Source organism: Medicago sativa, chromosome 6, assembly GCF_051527215.1.
Source record: "Medicago sativa cultivar Bolivia chromosome 6, Bolivia_mono, whole genome shotgun sequence".
Lineage (NCBI taxonomy): Eukaryota > Viridiplantae > Streptophyta > Magnoliopsida > Fabales > Fabaceae > Medicago > Medicago sativa.
In genome coordinates this window covers 37,191,832-37,211,221 of record NC_140754.1, presented here as the reverse complement: position 1 = coordinate 37,211,221, position 19,390 = coordinate 37,191,832, and the positions used below count along the sequence as shown (strand labels likewise).

Sequence of the window (19,390 nt, the reverse complement as noted above, 5' to 3'; positions counted from 1 at the left end):
TTTTCTTTTAACAAATCAAAATGAGATATATTATAGACAACGGTGACTCACCCCGCACAAGGCGTGGGAGGGAGAGACACTAGCAAAATTTACAAAGTCAAGGTGCTAAAACAAAGCACCATCCAAACAAACAAGCTAAATTACACAATAATGCCCATACAAGGGAGCAGATGTTTCCACCAATCATGATAACTGTAACTGAAAGAAACATGCTTTAATTTTAACCATAAAAATGAATTTAGCTTGACCTTTTCAATAAGCATAAAAGGGGTAGCAGCCGTATGTTGGAAGACACGGTTGTTCCTCTCCTTCCAGATAACCCAAGCAGCAACAAACCAAATGATCGTTAGGAATAAATGAGAGCACCTTGGAATACCTGGCATTTTTTTGAAATGTTGAAAATGTTATCGAAGGTCACGTGGAGAAACCACATAATTACCTAGCCAATGTCGCACATCGAACCAAAGACCGCTGGAAAAGTCACAATGGAGAAATAGATGCAATGCCATTTCAGACGCCCCACACCCTGTTGCACACGTCGATGCATCAAAATGAATAACTCCCCGCCGTAACAAGTTGCCTCTAGTCGAAAGTCTGTTGCGAAGGAGTCTCCACACCATCAGAGATACCTTTGAAGGAATATGATTGAGCCAGACATCATCCACAAGATTCCTATCCATATTCACGCCTGAGAGGGTTAAATAGCGATAGGATTCCCACACTGATGAGTAGCCACGAGCAAGATCCAATAACCACCTCCAATGTTAAGTAATAGAGCAGAACACTCCCTCACACTCTCTTTCTCCCAAGCTAACAAACGACGTCTCCACATCCACGCCGCTCCCTCTTCCTCCCACCCTAGCCTCAACATCTACTCCATCGTCCTCTCCTTACTCAGCTAAATCAAAAAGTCTAGGGAATTTTTATCTTAAAGGAACTTCCCCAATCCAATTGTCATACCAAAAAAGAGTACCTCGCCCATCACCAATCACGCTACAGACATTTTCATCAAATCAATGCCCAACTCCCTCACCAGTCCCCTCTCGGACCCTGTTAATCATCCGCCATCAAAGCGAACTTTGGTTTCAACCCTCCTGCAGCCACCCCCCAACCTCGCCATAACGAGCCGTAAAACTCTATACCACAGCCCCTCCTTATCTATCAGCAACCTCCAACACCATTTACCCAACAAAGAAATATTAAAAGCACCCACCCGCCTGACCCCCAAACCACCAAACTCCTTAGATAAACAAATTAAGTCCCATTTAATCCAAGCTATTTTCCTATTTTTCTCACCACCCCCAAAAAAATCTTTTAAAAAGAGATTCAATAGAAGAAATTATACTTGAAAAATCTTTTGAAATTTAGGGTTCTTATTATTTTTTTGAAAAATTGTGTTGAATGTAGGAACGAATGCGGAAAAATAAAGAGCATAGGGACCAACAAAGAAGCATAACTTCAATTTTAACATAAGTAAAACTTTAAAACATGAGAGGCATATACATGAAAGAAGATACGAAAAAAGGCTTTAACAATAAACTTTATTCAGTTATAATATTCGCTGGTCACCCAATAAAAGTGGAATCATTGAGGGTTGATTAAGGCACTAACTCATGATAAACATAAAAAAGACTTTAACAATAAATTGAGCTATGTTTGTTATAACTGACATAAAAACAATATGAATACCCAAGTTACATAAAAATATATTTATTTTGCTTTCTTCTCCAAAGCTACTCTTAGTCCAAATGTATGAGATATAGTTTGACCAAAGAAAACCAAAGAGATTCATTAGAAAAATAAGCGTTTTTCCTCGTGAGCATAGCTCAGTTGGTTTGGACAATGCATAATATATGCAAGGTCCGGGATTCGAATCCCGGCCACCACCAAAAAAAAAGAAAAATAAGCGTGTTATTTCACAACCTAGAGAATTGTTATATACCGTAACAAAAATCAAATTCATTCCTTTTAGTACTATTCAAAATCTATTTTATGTGTCCTCATGAGCTTAGCACAGTTGGTATGGACAATGCATAATATATGCAAAAGTCTGGGGTTCAAACCCTGACCACCACAAAAAAAAACTATTTTATGTGGATCAGGATCATTATGTGGATCAGGATCAAGCCTACGATCATAGTTAGGATCTGCAAAAAATAATCAAGCCTACGGCCATAGTTCTAGCCGTCACCCCTTTCTTATTTTTCCTTCTTGTCAGAGGGGTGATTTATGGTCAATTTTGACGCAAAAATCACCCCTCCGAGTTGTTTTTCCTTCTAGCCGTCACCCCTTTCTTAATTTTCCTTCTTGTCAGAGGGGTGATTTATGGTCAATTTTGACGCAAAAATCACCCCTCCGAGTTGTTTTTCCTTCTATCCTAATTGAATAAGTGATTTCACATATTTTTTGTTTTCTTTCCATTGTTTTTGTGATTTCGTCGTCTCTGAATGACTCTGTTTGTTTTGATTTCCCGTCTTTGTGCGGTGTGTTTTTTATTTCCTGTCTTAGTGCGGCGTTTATTTGATTCAAGTTGAAAGATTAACTTTGCACAAGTGCAAATCCGATCAATGATAATGACTTTGGCGTCATCAACGTTGCAGATCCGGAGACATGAGTATTTCGGAGACTTCAATATAGTCATATTAGTCATATTTGTAGGCATATATACTTTGCCATTTTATGCTATTAACATGGATGTTGTGAGTTTGTTCACAGATTCATCCTTTTTGTTTTTAGCGAATTTGGATTTGTATTGTATCGATGCACTTTATCAATTTGAATGAATGAATATCGTTTACTTTTGTTAAAAAAAAGAAAAGCCTACGGTCATAGTTAGGATCTGCAAAAAAAATAAATTAATATCTTTATATAATAATAACATAAAACTCCTTAAGTTTTTGGCAATACAAACATGAACACTATCATGCAATTTATTAGAGTGATTCTAGAAAGCCAAGCACTACTACAAAATATATATTTTACATCATGGGGGTTTTAGTTTTCACATCAGTCGCAAAATAACTGAAGGGAAACATATAGACTGTGGGTTTTTACATCAGTTGACATATGCACATGAGGGGAATTCTTAATAGCATGTACCATTTACATCAGTGGATAATTGGAATGAAGGGAAAAAAATGCGGTGGCATTTTCGTAATATGAGTAAAAACTTTTACCTTATCCCTCTTTCTCTATCGTGAAACACATACACTTTACCTTCCGCACTTTTTCACTCAATCGAACAGTCAAAAACCTTATCCCAACCCACCACCGTCTCTCCCATCCACACCGTCCAAGCTCAATCACAACCACAGTTCCCAATCACACCAAACGCAGCGCATCCTTCTTCTTTCTTCTTCTTCTTCTTCAATTTTATCTAACTATTCATTCCTCGTGTTCATTCAACACAGTAGCCTAAACCTATTTCACGAATTCATTCATACAACACAGTGATTCGACCAAAACCACAGACATTAACACAAATTCGAAATCCAGCATCACAATACCTCTTCAAATCGGTTCGCACCGAAGCATCAACAACACACCACATCTTCAATCACAAGATCCAAGCCGGCGTGAAACCGAACTGAAGAAGGAGATGAGTCAAGAGGTAAAGAACCAAACTAAGTCTGAAGCAGATCGGACCGGAACTGAAGCACAAATTAAACTGAACCAAAGGAGCAGTTTCGAAGTTTTCCATGTAGCGATATCTTCTCCGATTTAAACCAGAGGTAACGTGTTTTCCTCTTTGCTTCTGTTCTACCTTGGTTTCCTTTTCTCTAACTCGGATCTGTAAGTCTCAGATTTGATTATTTTTGGTCAATATTATTAAAATGGTAAGGGTCACTCTTTGAATATTTTTGAAGGTTTATATTAGATAAATTTTGAGATAATAAGTGTTTGCTAATGATAAAAAAAAATAATTAATTGAACAATTTTCTTAGATAATTCCTAAATCCTAACGATGAAAAAAACTTAATTAAACAATTTTCTTAAATTATCCCTGAACAATTATCAAAGAGAAAATTATGCAGCTTCTTGGATTAGCATTATATTTATTAATTTAAGGGGTGTTCTGTTTGTTTCAGGTATGGTCATGGGTGCAGCTCTGTCAACTGTCTACTACAACCTCAGGCTGAGACATCCTACCTTGGATATGCCAATCATTGACTATGATTTGGCACTTCTCATTCAACCTATGTTAATGCTTGGAATCAGCATTGGAGTGGTCTTCAACGTTGTATTTCCTGATTGGCTTGTCACTATATTGCTTATTGTTCTTTTCTTAGGTAACCAGGAATTAGACATATTTGTTGCTCCTCAGAATATTTTTACTCTTATGCAGGCACATCATCAAAGGCATTCTTTAAAGGGCTTGAGACATGGAATAAGGAAACCATAATGAAAAAGGTCCCATTTAATATATCATGTAGTACTATAATATTTTCACTGTATTTTCACTATCTTTGGTGTGCTGGCTGGTATAGTCGGTGGATTGCTGGGACTAGGGGGAAGATTTGTTATGGGTCCGCTTTTTCTAGAGCTAGGGGTCCCTTCTCAATCGAGAGTTTCAAACTGCAGTATATAAATCGCCCTTCTCTTATCCTGATCAACAAACAGTTGGTTAGTATGATTCCTAATTGGATCGGATGTCTTCTTTGCAGGTGTCAAGCGCCACGACCACTTTTGCAATGACATTCTCCTCGTCTATGTCTGTTGTAGAATACTATTTGCTGAAACGATTTCTGGTTCCTTATGGTTTGTGCCGCGATAGCTTCTAACTTTCTACTTTTTATAATTTTATTTCTAACTGTTTGAACCTATTTTAACTCATTCCAGGAGGCTTCCAGGAGACAAGAATCAAATGGTGAGTTCAGAAAATATTCATTACTAACATTTACCAAAAACAAAATAAAGTTGACCTGGACCATTATTTTTCCTGATGTCAGAGTGTGTTCGATTTCTTTTTGGTTAGGTTCAGGAGAATATAAAGCTCTTCCAACTGGACCAAATGTTTCCATTGAAAAGGAAAACGACGTACAAGAGAGTATTATATTGGGGGAGGATGATATTTCCATATTTAATAATAATTTGGTAATATCCATTTGATCAAAGTGACACTAATGATCTTTTTTCAATGGTCCCTGGAGGAATTTGAACTCCGTCATTAGATTAGAAGGACAAACTCTTACCACTAAATTGACACCTTATTGATATAATAATTCATTCAATTGCAGGTGTTTATAATTGAAAATGTATATTGGAAGGAGTTTGGGCTTCTACGATTTGTGTGGATTTCATTCCTTGCACTACAGATTGCCAAGGTTTGTTCTGTCATCACAGTTATTAATACATAATACCAGTTTATAACTTTCAATTAATCTAAGTCTCTTTTATTTTTTTTTGACAAAATTAATCTAAGTCTCTTGTTAACAGCAAAACTACACAACTACATGTTCTGTAGCATATTGGGTACTGGACTTGTTACAAGTAAATTTACCTCTTGTGGTTTTGCTTTTCTTGATTGAACATGATATCTCATTGTCACTCAATTTTTATGAATTTATATTTGAATGTATGTTACAAGTTACAAAAATATCGAAAAAAGTTTGAATCATGTTTTACATGTTACATATGCAGATCCCAATCTACAGTATGTAAATCGTGCTTCTCTTAACCTGATCATCAAACAGTTGGTTAGCATGATTCCTAATTGAATCGGATGTCTTCTGTGTAGGTGTCAAGCGGCACAGCCACTTTCGCAATGACATTCTCTTCGTCTATGTCTGTTGTGGAATACTACTTGCTGAAACGATTTCCGCTTCCTTATGGTTCGTTCCGCGATAGCTTCTAACTTACTTTCTACTTTATATTATATTCAGTTTTGGACAATTGCATTGCTTCTGACCAATGAACTTTTTGAAATGTGACACACAGCTCTTTACTTGAGCCTGGTGGCTTCTATTGCAGCCTTGGTTGGACAACATATTGTGAGAAGGCTGATCATCCTATTTGGAAGAGCATCTCTCATCATCTTTATTCTAGCTGGCACAATATTTATCAGTGCAATCTCACTAGGTAAGCTTACCCATTTTTTGGATTTGGGTTGTGTGCAATCACAATCTCGTAATTGTATGCAGTTAGTCACATTTAGACGGCAGATTAAAATCTAAATGTAGAGATCTTGAAACTGGCAGTTTAGATTAAAAAAATGGAAATCTATACACAAACATTGTATCAATATATGGTGCACTCATTTTTTTCACTCATCTTGTTAGGTGGAGTTGGCATTTCAAATACGGTGCACAAGATTGTCGATCATGAATATATGGGATTTGAGAATATCTGCAAGTACGGATCATAGCACATTTACATTATTATTATTATTATTATTATTATTATTATTATTATTATTATTATTATTATTATTATTATTATTATTATTATTATTCAAAAGTTGCGTACCAAGGCCAAGAGCTAAGTTGACCGTGATAGATTGATTATTTGTTATCCTGTTAGAAGGTGTAAATTTTTATTATTGCCAAGTGATGGAGTGATTCCGTAGGAAACTCAGAAACTTAAATTCATTCACAATATTATTGCCATCTAAATCACATTTTACCCGCTTGCATGAATGGCATTTTCGCTCAGGGCTTGATCGATACATATGGATAATTGGAATGATATATGCTTATTGTAGTGATAATTATATGTCTTTGAAATGAATACTTGTGAGGGTTATAAATTAGATTTTGTATCTGTTAGCTTTTTAGCTTCCTTTTTGGCATTAAAATATCATTTTTTTTTCATATTTCTAATATAAATAAAAGAAAAGAACATGGTCTCAAGCTGGTTTTGTAAGCAGTATTAATAAAGCATAATTTTTTTTTAAAGAAAGTGTAGATTTCACATCAGTGGGAAAAAAAGAACTGATGTGAAAACCCTGATCTTAAATTTTAAAAAGAACGTATCACATCAGTGGGAAAAAAGCCTGATGTGGAAATATTGCTATTACATCAGTCCGTACCTGATGTGAAATGACGTGCACATTCTACATCATATCACTTTACATCAGTTGCCACCTGATGTGAAAAGTAGTTTCCAACTGATGTGCAAACTGATTTCTGTAGTAGTGAAGGTTTATGTTTCAATGATCTGTTTTGCTAATTAATTAATTTAAGAATCCTAAAATGTTGCATTAAGTCATGAACAATGTCAATGGCTGAACTGCAGCCGGTAATTGCAAAAATCTATGGAATGGTTTTCTCGCAGATTGACATCTTCCACAAGGTAGTCTAGATGTATCTGAATATGTTACTCAACTGAATATCTTCTTCTTCTTCTTCTTCTTCTTCTTCTTCTTCTTCTTCTTCTTCTTCTTCTTCTTCTTCTTCTTCTTCTTCTTCTTCTTCTTCTTCTTCTTCTTCTTCTTCTTCTTCTTCTTCTTCTTCCTCCTCTTCTTCTTCCTCTTCTACCCTTAAAAATCTTCAGAGTAAAAGTAGTATAAGATTGTGTGGTAAATAATGTGATATATTTTTATAATGTGTTAAACCAAAATGGGGCGGGAGAATATCACCAACACGTGGAGGAAAGGACACCCCCTTGCTGACTTCCTAAATGTGGTGATGACTCTCTAATCGAACTTAAGTTCTATAAATCCCTTAAAAGAGGAAATGATTCATCAAAGCATGGAGGAAAGGACACCCCATCTCTGACTTCCTACGTGGAGATGATTAAAATTGCAGCACTACTTAGGGTGATCATGGAATCTAGGAGGAAAGGATACCCCTCGCGGAATTCCTATGAGAAAATGGTAGCCCCTAAGCAATCTGCAAGCCCCCAAGTGCTTAAATTGTCAATTTAATTCTAACTAAATTCCCATCTCTCTTATATGAAATGAAGAAAGGACTTTTCTCGGTTACTTTAGTGTTAAGGTTAGAACCTGTTCCTCATAATATCTGTCTCATACAGGAGCAAGAAAAGGGTTGAACTACACACACACACACACTCACTTGAGACTTGATGTTGGGTTGAATAGGTTCGCAAGGAATACTTGAAGTTGTGATTAGTGTACATTGAAATAAAGCCTTAGGGGAGACATGAGTTTTCAATTTGAATTGCCATATGTTAATCTTTTTGTTGTTACTATGTCTATGCCTTTTGCTTGAGGACAAGCAAAGATTCAAGTGTGGGGGAGTTTGATGAATCAATAATTAGCTAGTTTTAATATAATATTTGGTTTCATTTTAATTAGATTTAAGTTTATTTTATTTTAATATTATTTCCTTTTTGAGCTATTTTACTTCAATTGCATATTATTATATTTCAGGAATAAATATTCGATGGATTGAGTCTTGGAGCAAACGATAGGAGTCTGGAACTGATTCGGAGCAAAAATACGAAGATTCGGAGACAAAAATATGTCTCCCCCAAGTCAGAAGCTTGGCACGGCCGTGCCACCTCCCAGGACAGCCTTTTGCTGCTTTTGCTTAGGATTTAAGCTACTCTATTCTGGTTTTGACCAAAAAGCCCCCAGTTGCTTGTGGAACATTCTATTGATGTAATTGCTTAGAATTTAAGTCGAATGTATCATATAAATAGAGTAGCTAGTCATCACAAACAAAATCAACTTTATTTCTTGGAATTCAATAAGTGACAATTGTCTTTCTCAATAAAGTTCTTCTTTTATTTCTTTACTTTCTTGTTATTTACTTTATGCTTTCCCTCTTCTTCTCTATGTCTACAATGAGCATGAGTGAGTAGACTTCTTTATCTTGGGATTGTTGGATAAGTCTAATGACGTAATCCGAATCCAACCAAGCCTTAAACCTTAATTTTATGTAACCCTAATTTCTAATCTAAATTCACCGTTTTAACATGAATTAGCCATTATCAAACTGTGGAAGCGAAAGTGGAGGGTTTGATAATTGTTAATTCATTATTCAAAATATCAATTCATAAAACGAAAGTGGAGTTTTGATATTCGAACAAGTGAATTTAGACAAGGATTGCGAAACATGAGAATAGTCTAGCAAACCTTGAGACATATAAAGTTTCGAGTTTCAAGGATTCCAAAGGCAATCACCCATGAGAACAGGCGTGGTTGTTGGAGGAACACACTCACTGAGACCGAAAGGAGATGTGATAGAATAAAGAGAAACTTGTCTTTAGAAATTAGGACTAACGTAAAGTTATAAGTTTAAGGGTTTGTTTGTGAAGGATTCGTAATAATCTCAAGGCTCCTTTTATTATTATTATTATTATTATTATTATTTTCTTTCATTAATAATCAAACCTTTTCAACTGAACTCTCCTCTAATCATTCTCTAAAAGTTAATTGAATTGAACAACTCCCTGTTAGACGATACTCTCTTTTTATTACTACTTCGATAGACCGTGCACTTGCGGTTTATCCCATCAATTACTCCTACACATACCACTTTAAACTTCTAGTAATCAAATTTTGGGGTTTGGGGCCAAACCATAACTTTTGGGTTCACTGAAAAATAGTTATGCTAAATATTCGTAAAATTGCATCAAGACCTACTTGTAGTATTTTTGTCATAACTCAAAATCTAAAACTTATTTTTAAGTCAAACCAAAGGCATTAGAATGCTAGGGGCGCACGGTCGTGCCTACAGGGCACACGGTCGTGTGTCTCTTGTCTGACAGTTCAGAATTTCCGAATTTTTCGTTTTCATCGTTTCGCGCATAAAATTCATACCGTTAATCCGTTTTTGATTCCGTTTTCGCCTATGCGTTCCCTACACTAAGCTCTATCACATTATACAGAAAAATTCATGTTTCTCCAATCCCAAAACAGATTATTCAAAATCACTTATAACCACTTGTTTTCCAAAATCACTTATAACTAGCTTTTCATATAAAAACCCAAGTTTCTTTCCAAAGCTTTTCACAACACAAACTTATGACCAAAAACATAAGTTCATCTAACCTAACTCAACACATTAACATCAACAATTCACCTCAATTCATCAAGAATCATAATTCACCATTTATTACTCCTTTTCTCCAAAATTCATTAAAACAACAACAACTAAATCACAACCTAAGGTATAACTTACCATCAACAACTTACCATAACATCAATCAAAGCATCTCCCAATTTCATCAACAATCAACAACAACAACAACTTCATTTTTATCCATTTAAGCAAAAATCATCAAAACAACTTATCAACAACAACAACCATGAGTTTTGAGCACATAGCACATCAATTTCATGAATTTTATCATACCCTTAAATTCACATGAATTAAGAGTATGAAATTCATCATCAAAAATCACAAAAGCCACAATTAACATAAAAGCACTTAAACCCATAATTGAAAATAGTAGATTATATAGCTTAAATGTGAAAAAGAAGCCATCCCCCTTACCTCTTGTCTTCAAGAATCCAAACCCTAACTTCACTTTAGCTCCTAGCCTTCAATCCCAAGCTCTGTCCCTCTAGCTCCTTTTTTCTCCTCTTGATTCACTTTCTCTCTTTACCTCTCTCTCGAAATGTTTGTGAAATGAGTGAATGAATGTAATGACCTAATTTTCTCACAAGGGTTGTGTTTATATAGTCACCACATAATTGGGCTTAAGTCTCTAGTTGTATTAATGAGCTCAATACTCTTACCAACTAATTCACCAAAGTTACTACACACTTAAACCGTCGGAATAACGAATAATTACCGTCTCTTAAATAATTACCCCAACTCACTTGTAACTTAGTAAAAATAATTATTCCCACTTAGAACACTACAACTAAACTTCTAAAATACCACTGAGTCTAAAATTACTAAAATACCCTTCTTAAGCCAAAATTCACTAATCCCAAATAAAATACACACAGAAACAATTAATCACACGAAAGCACATATAAACACAATAAAAAAAATATAAAATAAATGTAGCGAAAAACAAGCTGTTACAAGGAGCTCGTCTTTGCTCAAGGATCACCCACCACGTGTCCTGCTCCATCCCTAATCACACGCTGCATAACCCAGAGTAGGTTATGGCCAACACGCGCCTATATTAAGGTGAACTTGCTTCACCCTCAAGGGACACATCACTTTTCACACTTGTCTTACACACTCATTCTCAGTTCCATTACTGACTTTAGCATCGGAGTGCTAACGTACCTACAGACACCTTTTGTTCCACCGCGAAGATTCATCGCCGCCGTGCCGGAAGTTGTTTCCGTCACACCGAAGCATTCCTTGTTGCCATTGCCACTCAACCTTTCTTACCGAACATATCATTTGGCGCTAGACGGAGGGGATCATTCCTAACCACCACGGTCCAACGATCCTCCACCGTAACCAATTTGTGTTACGCGCACCTCCGCCGTAACTGTTTTCAGTTACACGTTCCTCCACCGCAACGATTAACATTTATGGCTCCTCTCTCTGAAGTAATGGATGGAACTCGCAGGAGAACCGCCACGAACCATTCCTCCGCCTCTCGAGCACCGCGTCCAACGACTCAAATTCTCCAGAGTTGAACGGTTCCGATTCTCGGGCCGACGAATTCTGAGGAAGACGACGCTATCCTATGTACTGCAACTGATGCCACGCTGCAACCTCCTCCGACACAACGGTTCTCCCTCCGTCTACTCCGAAGAAGGAGGACGCTCCTTCACCATCGTTTCCTCCGCTTTCACCGTCGTTCGTAACGAATGAACTATTGGCGAACCTGGTGAGCCTACCGCAACAACAGAATGCCGTGTAGAGAGAATTTGAGGCAAAGCCTCGAAGGAAACCTCCACAGGGAAGACAAGGGGAGCTTATTTGGTTCTGGAAAATCACCACAAGAGTCGTGATGTGCTCCACAACTACTCGAATTCGGTACACGATGGACACCTCCGCCGTCGTGATGTGATTTCATTCTGAGTGACGTGTTATTTAATTATTTTGAACTCAAATTTTCAACTTCCTTTAGAAACTAGTAACGTACACAATTACTGAATTGAATAATCTTATGGCTCTTCAAAAAAATATCCATAGAAATTTTTAACTAATTTCGCATCGTAATAGATTCAGGATAAAACAATCGGTGTTGACGAAAATAAACTTTAAAATATTTGTAACACACATGTATGTTACCGCTTTTGTTGTTAAATTTCAACCATATCAATCAAACATTATGTAATATTTCTTTAACTAATCAAATATATTATTCCTTACATGTTGGTAAAATTTAACTTATCAACGGTATTTGTAACGAACCCGTGCCATAGCATGGGTATTTGCCTAGTTTTGTTAAAAGCAATGTATATATTCGAAAGCTTTAAAATTGAAATTGAAATTATCAAATAACTTAGTAATTCCTTGTGTAAATCCTTTTTCAGAAGGATAAAAAATGTGTAATTTCCTGTGTACATAGCTTAGTTGGTAGAGACAATACATTGTAATATATAGAGGTCGGTGTTCGAACTCGAAAAACTTATGTATTCATCTTAAGGTGAAACTCTACCTACTAGATTACTTGACAAGACATTGTATTGTATTTATGGAAAGTTCATTCGAAAAGGTTCTTAAGAATGAAAAATGAAAGAAAATGTTAATTTGGTCCTTACGAATATTAATTTGGTCCTTAAGAAAGTCAGAGATATAATTTTTTTTTAAAGAATTGAAATAGTGCTTTTTTAATTGTATGAAAACTAATTCCAATGAACGAAAATTAATTTGGTCCTTATGTGGCATTTGTACAGTCAAAGGCAGAGGATACATGTTTGCAAGGGACTGGTGATGCACATATTCAGGAAGTGAGAGGATGGAATTTAGAGAGAGAAGTAGCACACTTATCACCCGTAAATTGTTCCTTTGAAAATTTGTGATTCTGCTTAAGTTTTGTAAATTGTCTTGTCCATTGATTTAATATTTAAGGCTTCTATTGCTTTTCTACTACTCCCATGTCGTCGTTTAAGGTTTATGTACGATTATTAAGGAAATGATTAATTGTGTTGATTTTGATGGTAAAATTAGTATCATTTACTAAAACATCCTTATTAATTGTAGTTAGTGGAGTAGTTAAGTTGGATGAAATTCAATAAATAAGGGTATAATAATGGAAAAAAATAATAAATGCTGCATTGGTATTCTAAAGTGACAATTATTTTGAGAAAAAGAAAAATAGGTAAAGAGACAATTATTATGAGACGGAGGAGTAATATTCGTACATACTTATCACCCTTATACATTTATCGTCGTCACTTGTTGTGACAGAATAATGCCATTTGTAGGGTTCACTTTCAGGTTTTCATTTAATTTTAAAACAACCAATATCAGTATCGGCAGCATACAGTGGATAAGCTGTTTTTTTTGCGAAAGCACCCCGCGTAAAAATGCAGCTTGACCACTATATGTTGCCAATATTGATGGAAGCATAGTAAAAGCCTATTCAAGGATAATTTATAACTTATCTATTTGGATCTACATTGGTGACAAGTTGCAGGTAACTTTTGATTTTGCAGTTTGTTTCATTTAGGTTGAAGCATACTAAGAGCTTAATTTGATAAAGTACTGTTTTGGTTATTATCATGTCTTTTGTATGTGTTCTTTAGTTAATTAATATATCTTAAATGTATCATTGTGAATGAATATTATTACATAGGTTGAAGCATACTAAGAGTTTAATTTGATAAAGTATTGTTTTGGTTATTATCGTGTCTTTTGTATGTGTTCTTTAGTGAATTAATATATCTTAATTGTATCATTGTGACTGAATGTTATTAAATAGGTTGAAGCATTTGGAAAGGGCTTGAAGATCACTAGCTATCGATCTAAATTATCCGCGCATGCTTCTACTGATGCAACGGCCACTGCTGCACCTCCCAATCTTCACCATGTTGCATTGAAAAGGATTTAAACCTCGTTAGCAAAGATTCGTCGCTTTAAAATTGAATTTGAAGTTTTCCTTCAACATGTAAATTTTAGAGTAAACCCTCATTTGGGTCCCTGAAAGTGTTGCTCGCTATCAGGCACATACCTAGATCAATGAAACGAACCAAAAACTCCCCCGATGATTGTTTCGTTAGTCAAATGCATCCAAAACGTTAACTTGATGTTAACTCCGTTATACTCACAGACGAGGGACCAAAATGACAACAATCATGTTTCTACCTTCATCTTCTTCAATCTTCTTTAATGCCCCCAATTCCTTCATCTTCCCCAACACTACTCATGAACTCATGCCCACTAACACCTATGTCCAGAAATGATCATATTCAAAATCAAAATTCAAAATTGATTCCCTCATGCTCAAACTTTACAAAATCCCACTTCTAACAATATCACTTAGGTGCAGCTGTCTGGATTGGGGGAGGTACACAAACTGTCCAACTGTGTGGCAGTGTTTAGCCTAAAGTTGGTTGTGTTTGTTTACTGATTTTTGTTGCCCGCTTTTCATAAGGTGCAGCAGCAGTTTTTTTGGTCGTTATCCTGCTTATTTTGCGCAGGTTTAGGGAGAGAACAACGACAAATTCTCCATACTGAAATGATGAAAAAGAGAGAGCAACAACAACAAATTTCTAAATAAATTTTCATCAACTGTGGCAACAACACATATTCAAACTTCATCAACACCAGCAATCTCAACAACAAATTTCAAATTAATTTTTCATCTTTTTTAAATAACCCCAATTTTTTTCCCTGTCTATTAGAATTTGGACCGAAATGAATGCTTTAAAAATTTACAAGTGATTAGAATTTGTGGGTGAGAATCTACAACAGATTTGGGATTGATACAAATTATTGGTGGATGGAGCTTTCTGGAATCAATTTAGGTATTTGAGGTTTTTGGTTTCAGGCTCTGTGATTCTGTGGCTGCAAAACTGATACAATTGCGGGATTTTTTTTGGCCCAACAGGTTGCGTATTGTTGCTGGTTCTATTTTGGTTTCTAGGCATTCTAGGTGTTTTTTTTTCTTCTGTTTTTGTGCTGTATTTCCTCCTGCTGTTTCGATTTGTATACAGGTGGAAGTGTGAGCATCACTTCTTTGTAACCTTTCTGCCGTTTTGCACTACTTCGAAAATGGGAGAGGAGAAATTGGGGACAAAAATGGGGTCTAGGGTTTGAAATTAAGATTGCAGATTGTGTGTTTGATGAAGGAGAGAAGAAGAAAAGTGAGAACAAAGGAGGGATTATTTTTGTCTTTTGGAATGTTTTGAGATGGAGGGTATGAAGGAAGATGAATATATGAACTTGTTAATTTTTTCCAGAAAATTGAGGGATATTACATTCATTCACATCCCTCTCCAATTGACACATCATCACACTTAACGTTCAATTAACGTTTTGGACGTGGATGACTAACAGAACAAACATTGGGAGAGTTTTTGGTTAGTTTAATTGATCCAGGGACGTGGCTGATAGCGAGGTGAACTTTCAGGGACCCAAATGAGGGTTTACTCTAAATTTTAATATTACTCCAAAAGCATTTAAATCCAGATTTTACAGTACATATGTAAGACAATATAGGCTTTTATATGTGTTTAGTCCCTGTAAATAGCGCTCATTTAAAATTTGGTCCCTGAATTCGTTAATCCTGTATTTTTACCCCCTACAAATTTAATCACCTAGAAATTGGTCCCTCAACCCAGTTAATCACTGCTGCATCACTGATTAGCTTACATGGCAGTTCTGATTGATTCATAAGCACACAAAATGACCAAAATGCCCTTGAATGCTTCATGTTCAAAACCCATAAAACTCTTTCTTCTTCTTGGCATTTCATCAAATACATCTTCTGCAAAAATTCATGCAAAACTGTAACCACCACTCCCACCACCCAATCATCACCTCAATCCACACGTATAAAGTCGATCGAGAGTGCAGCACGACAATCTCTCTTTTTCACTCGATGGAGACCTTCATGCTTCTGTTTGTTCTTCTTCCTCTTTCTTTTCTCCATTCTGTGGATCAACACCCATTTGATTTTGATTTTTGTTTTCATGTCCACCCCCATTTGATTTTTCAGAAAAAGGAGAAAGAATAAGGGTAGATTGAAAAACGCAACCCGTTTTGGCTTCCTTACCAGCAGTTCTATTTTCTTTTTGTTCAATATATTTTCTGCAAAAGGGAAAAACACTACCCAAGATCTAGTTTCTTTGGTTATTTTCTAACAAAAAAAATCGATTATTTTTTTGGGGAATCACTTGTTCTATATGAATAATCACTTTGTCATATACCCCATTCTTTTTGTATGCTTCTTACTTGAATTACTGGAACAAAATGAATAGCATTAGCAATTTCTGGGTATTTTTTTTTTGTTTTGAAAAGATTCCAAATTAAAAAAAAAAAAAACTAATCTAAGAAATTAATTATATACATGACCAGGAGGTAGTGAAATTGAATACCCAGAAATGGATTGAAGAAAATAGTATGTTGGTGCAGTGGTTAGCTCTCGTGGGAAATGATGAAATTTTCATGTTAAATTTGTGAAATGAAATTGGAATTGAAAATAGTATAAGGTGAAGTTATATTTGTGAATGAATCTGGTAGTGAAGAGATGAAGCTTTATGTGAGGGGGAAGAAGTGAAGAAAATGAATTTGAGGGCATATTGGTAATTTCTCAGTTGCCTGAAAGTCACAGGGGTATTTTTGTCCGTTCATATGCATTTTTGATGAATCAACAAGTGAATTAACCAATTAGCAATGCTACGTCAGCACATTAGTGATGTGAAAGTCATTAACTGGGTTGAGGGACCAAATTTTAAGTGGCAAAAATCCAGGATTAACGAATACACGGACTAAATTTTAAATGACCCATTTTTTTTGAAAGAAAATTTTAAATGACCTATATTTACAGGGATTAAACAAATATAAAAGCCGACAATATATTACCATATTTTGTTGACCAACAAGGAGCACAATGTGAGGAACAAAAGTGATGATTTTAATCAAAGGAAATTCTACGGTGCAGTCACCCAAATGACTTTTCCAATAAAGTCAAATCTTTTAAATCAGTTTGTTCAAAAACCGGCTTTAAAAGTCTAAATAAAAAATGGAATTCATTAAAGGACCAACAGGGAAGTGTATTTTACAACCCTTTATTTTATGTCCAAACTATCAAGATATTACACTAGTTAAAGCACAAATTAGATGGTGTGATACAACGGCTGAATATTTTTTAGACAAATATTTATATGAAAGCCATGAAAATGAAGATCATTTTTTATATAACGAATATAAAGGATTAGCTCAAGATTTAAGGAATAAACTTAAAAAATTAGCTAGATGAGTGAAGAAAATAATACACTCACAACCAGAGTTAAAGCTTTGCTTGACGAAACCAAGAAATTAAATGAGAGATTTGAAAGACAAATTTCTTTTCTTGAAACCTTACCTCAAATCTATAAACAAAATAATTTGTTTACAAAAGATTATGAGCAAGGATTAGAAAGACCCCATGAAACTTGGGTAAATATGGAAAAAGATTTTCCGTGTTACAATAAAAATGAGAACCATAAATATCCTCATATATATCATTCTTTTAATCCTCAGTTAAATAATATCACTGATATGATTAATTATCTAATAAAAAATTGTTGTAGACAACATCTTTCTCTTGAAGAAGGGGGGAAGAATAAGGAAAAAATCGAAATCAAAGAAAAAACCTTGTTTGCTAACTATAAAAGATGAGTATAGAAGAAAACATAGAGTATCAACTCGAAAAATTAGATCAACTTATGGCTACTTTAGTTATAAGTGAAAAAGATTCCATTAAGGAAGAACCTGAACCTAAAGATCTAGAAGATTTTGTCTACGACTTTAGTTCCGATGATGATTGAAAAGACGATGGAAATTTCGTTAAAATAGAACAATTAGAAATGGGCGAAAGCTCAGGAACAAAAAGAGGACCCTCTTATAATTGGAATACAGAATTCCATAGAGAATTTTCTCAAGCTAAATTCCAAAGAATTCCTATGAATTATATTCCCAAAGATAGTGTAAATGATGGAAGTGGAATTCTAAATATTGATTGTGTTGACAATCTTGTTCAAGCCATAAGAAGCTGGTATAATAAAAATACTATCCAAATACAGTTAGATAGTGATTTAAAAGGTCTAAGCCCAAAACAGATTTTTAATTATCTTTTGTGTAGAACAGAAGGTAATGCATATAAATTTCTGGCTGAAAAACCTGAAGAAGAACAAACTGCAGAAAACAGTATGGGAATGATCAATAAAATCTTTGAATGGCTTTTAAATGAATTCAAAGGATGGCAAGATACGGTAGATTCAAATATCGCATTTGATACTGAAAAATTATGGAGAATAATGAATTTATCCATATGTAATCCTTGTTATATAGAAAATTATATTTGTGAGTTTTCACAATTATATTATGACTTAAATAAGGATACCAGAGAAAACCAAAAAGTTGTTGAATTATTTTACCAAAAATTACCTATGGCAATGTCCCAAATAATTCAAACCGAATTTAATAGTGCAGTTTCCTCAGGAAAGGTTAAAGACACTTTAGGAGCTAGAATTTCTATTCTTAGAAATTGGATGCAAGAACAGTGCCTAAAGAAACAATCAAAACGAGATGCATGAATAGGATTGTGCTGCGATAGAATTCAAGGAAAAATTGGAGCATATGGTTGTGAAAAAACTAGGAGAAAAAGAAAATATCCTAGAAGAAAGAAATTTAAAAGATTTTCCTATGATAAAAAGAAACATGGGAAGAAAAAATTCTATAGAAGAAAAAGGGAGTACCCTAGGAAAAATAAAACCTGTCCTAAAGGTAAAAAATCATGTACATGTTGGCTATGCCATGAAACAGGACATTATGCTAATGAATGTCCAAAGAAAGTTTCTAAAGAAAAGAAACAAGTTTTAAACATGATCTATAGAATAGGTTATGAACCAGTAGAATCAGATTCAGATTCTGATTGGGAGCAACAAAGTTTTTATGAACTTTGTACAGATTCCGAAGATGAGCAAAACCAAGATTTTGAGTAAAGGAAACCCTAGTGCTACTTTTATCAAAATAAAACTTCGCAAGAAGGAAATTTTAGCCTATTTAGATACAGGCGCAACATTATGTTTCGGAAAACGAAGCATATCAAGAGATTGGAAGAGGTTAGAAAAACCCAAAGAAATAATTGTTGCAGACAAATCAAAACATCAAATATGGTTTGTTTTGAGAGACATTTCAATTACCATAGAAGGTTATGAATTTTTTATACCAACAATCTATCTCCATGATTCAGGATTAGATTTAATTATTGGAAGTAACTTTTTAAAGTTATATGCACCGTTTGTGCAAAATGTTAAAACTATTTCTTTGCTTTGGAAAAATTTAGCAAACCCCAAAGAAAAGACAAAAGTTATAACAACAAAAATTATAACTAGAAATGAGATTATTCAATTAAT

At 34.9% G+C, this 19,390-nt stretch overlaps 2 long non-coding RNA genes and 1 pseudogene across 3 annotated transcripts; all 3 read left to right on the top strand.

Moving 5' to 3' along the window:
* Window positions 1-3,244: 3,244 nt before the first annotated feature.
* Window positions 3,245-4,286, top strand: LOC146914915 (uncharacterized). Its single transcript, XR_015014442.1, has 2 exons — window positions 3,245-3,731; window positions 4,089-4,286. It is a non-coding gene; the product is annotated as an uncharacterized LOC146914915 (long non-coding RNA).
* A 455-nt stretch (window positions 4,287-4,741) lies between these two features.
* LOC146914914 (uncharacterized) lies at window positions 4,742-5,489 on the top strand. Its single transcript, XR_015014441.1, has 3 exons — window positions 4,742-4,867; window positions 4,976-5,324; window positions 5,437-5,489. It is a non-coding gene; the product is annotated as an uncharacterized LOC146914914 (long non-coding RNA).
* A 275-nt stretch (window positions 5,490-5,764) lies between these two features.
* On the top strand, window positions 5,765-6,583 carry LOC146914913 (sulfite exporter TauE/SafE family protein 3 pseudogene; annotated as a pseudogene). The gene is made up of 3 exons (XR_015016591.1): window positions 5,765-5,831; window positions 5,938-6,078; window positions 6,279-6,583. The product of XR_015016591.1 is annotated as a sulfite exporter TauE/SafE family protein 3 pseudogene (transcript).
* The last annotated feature ends 12,807 nt before the right edge of the window (window positions 6,584-19,390 follow it).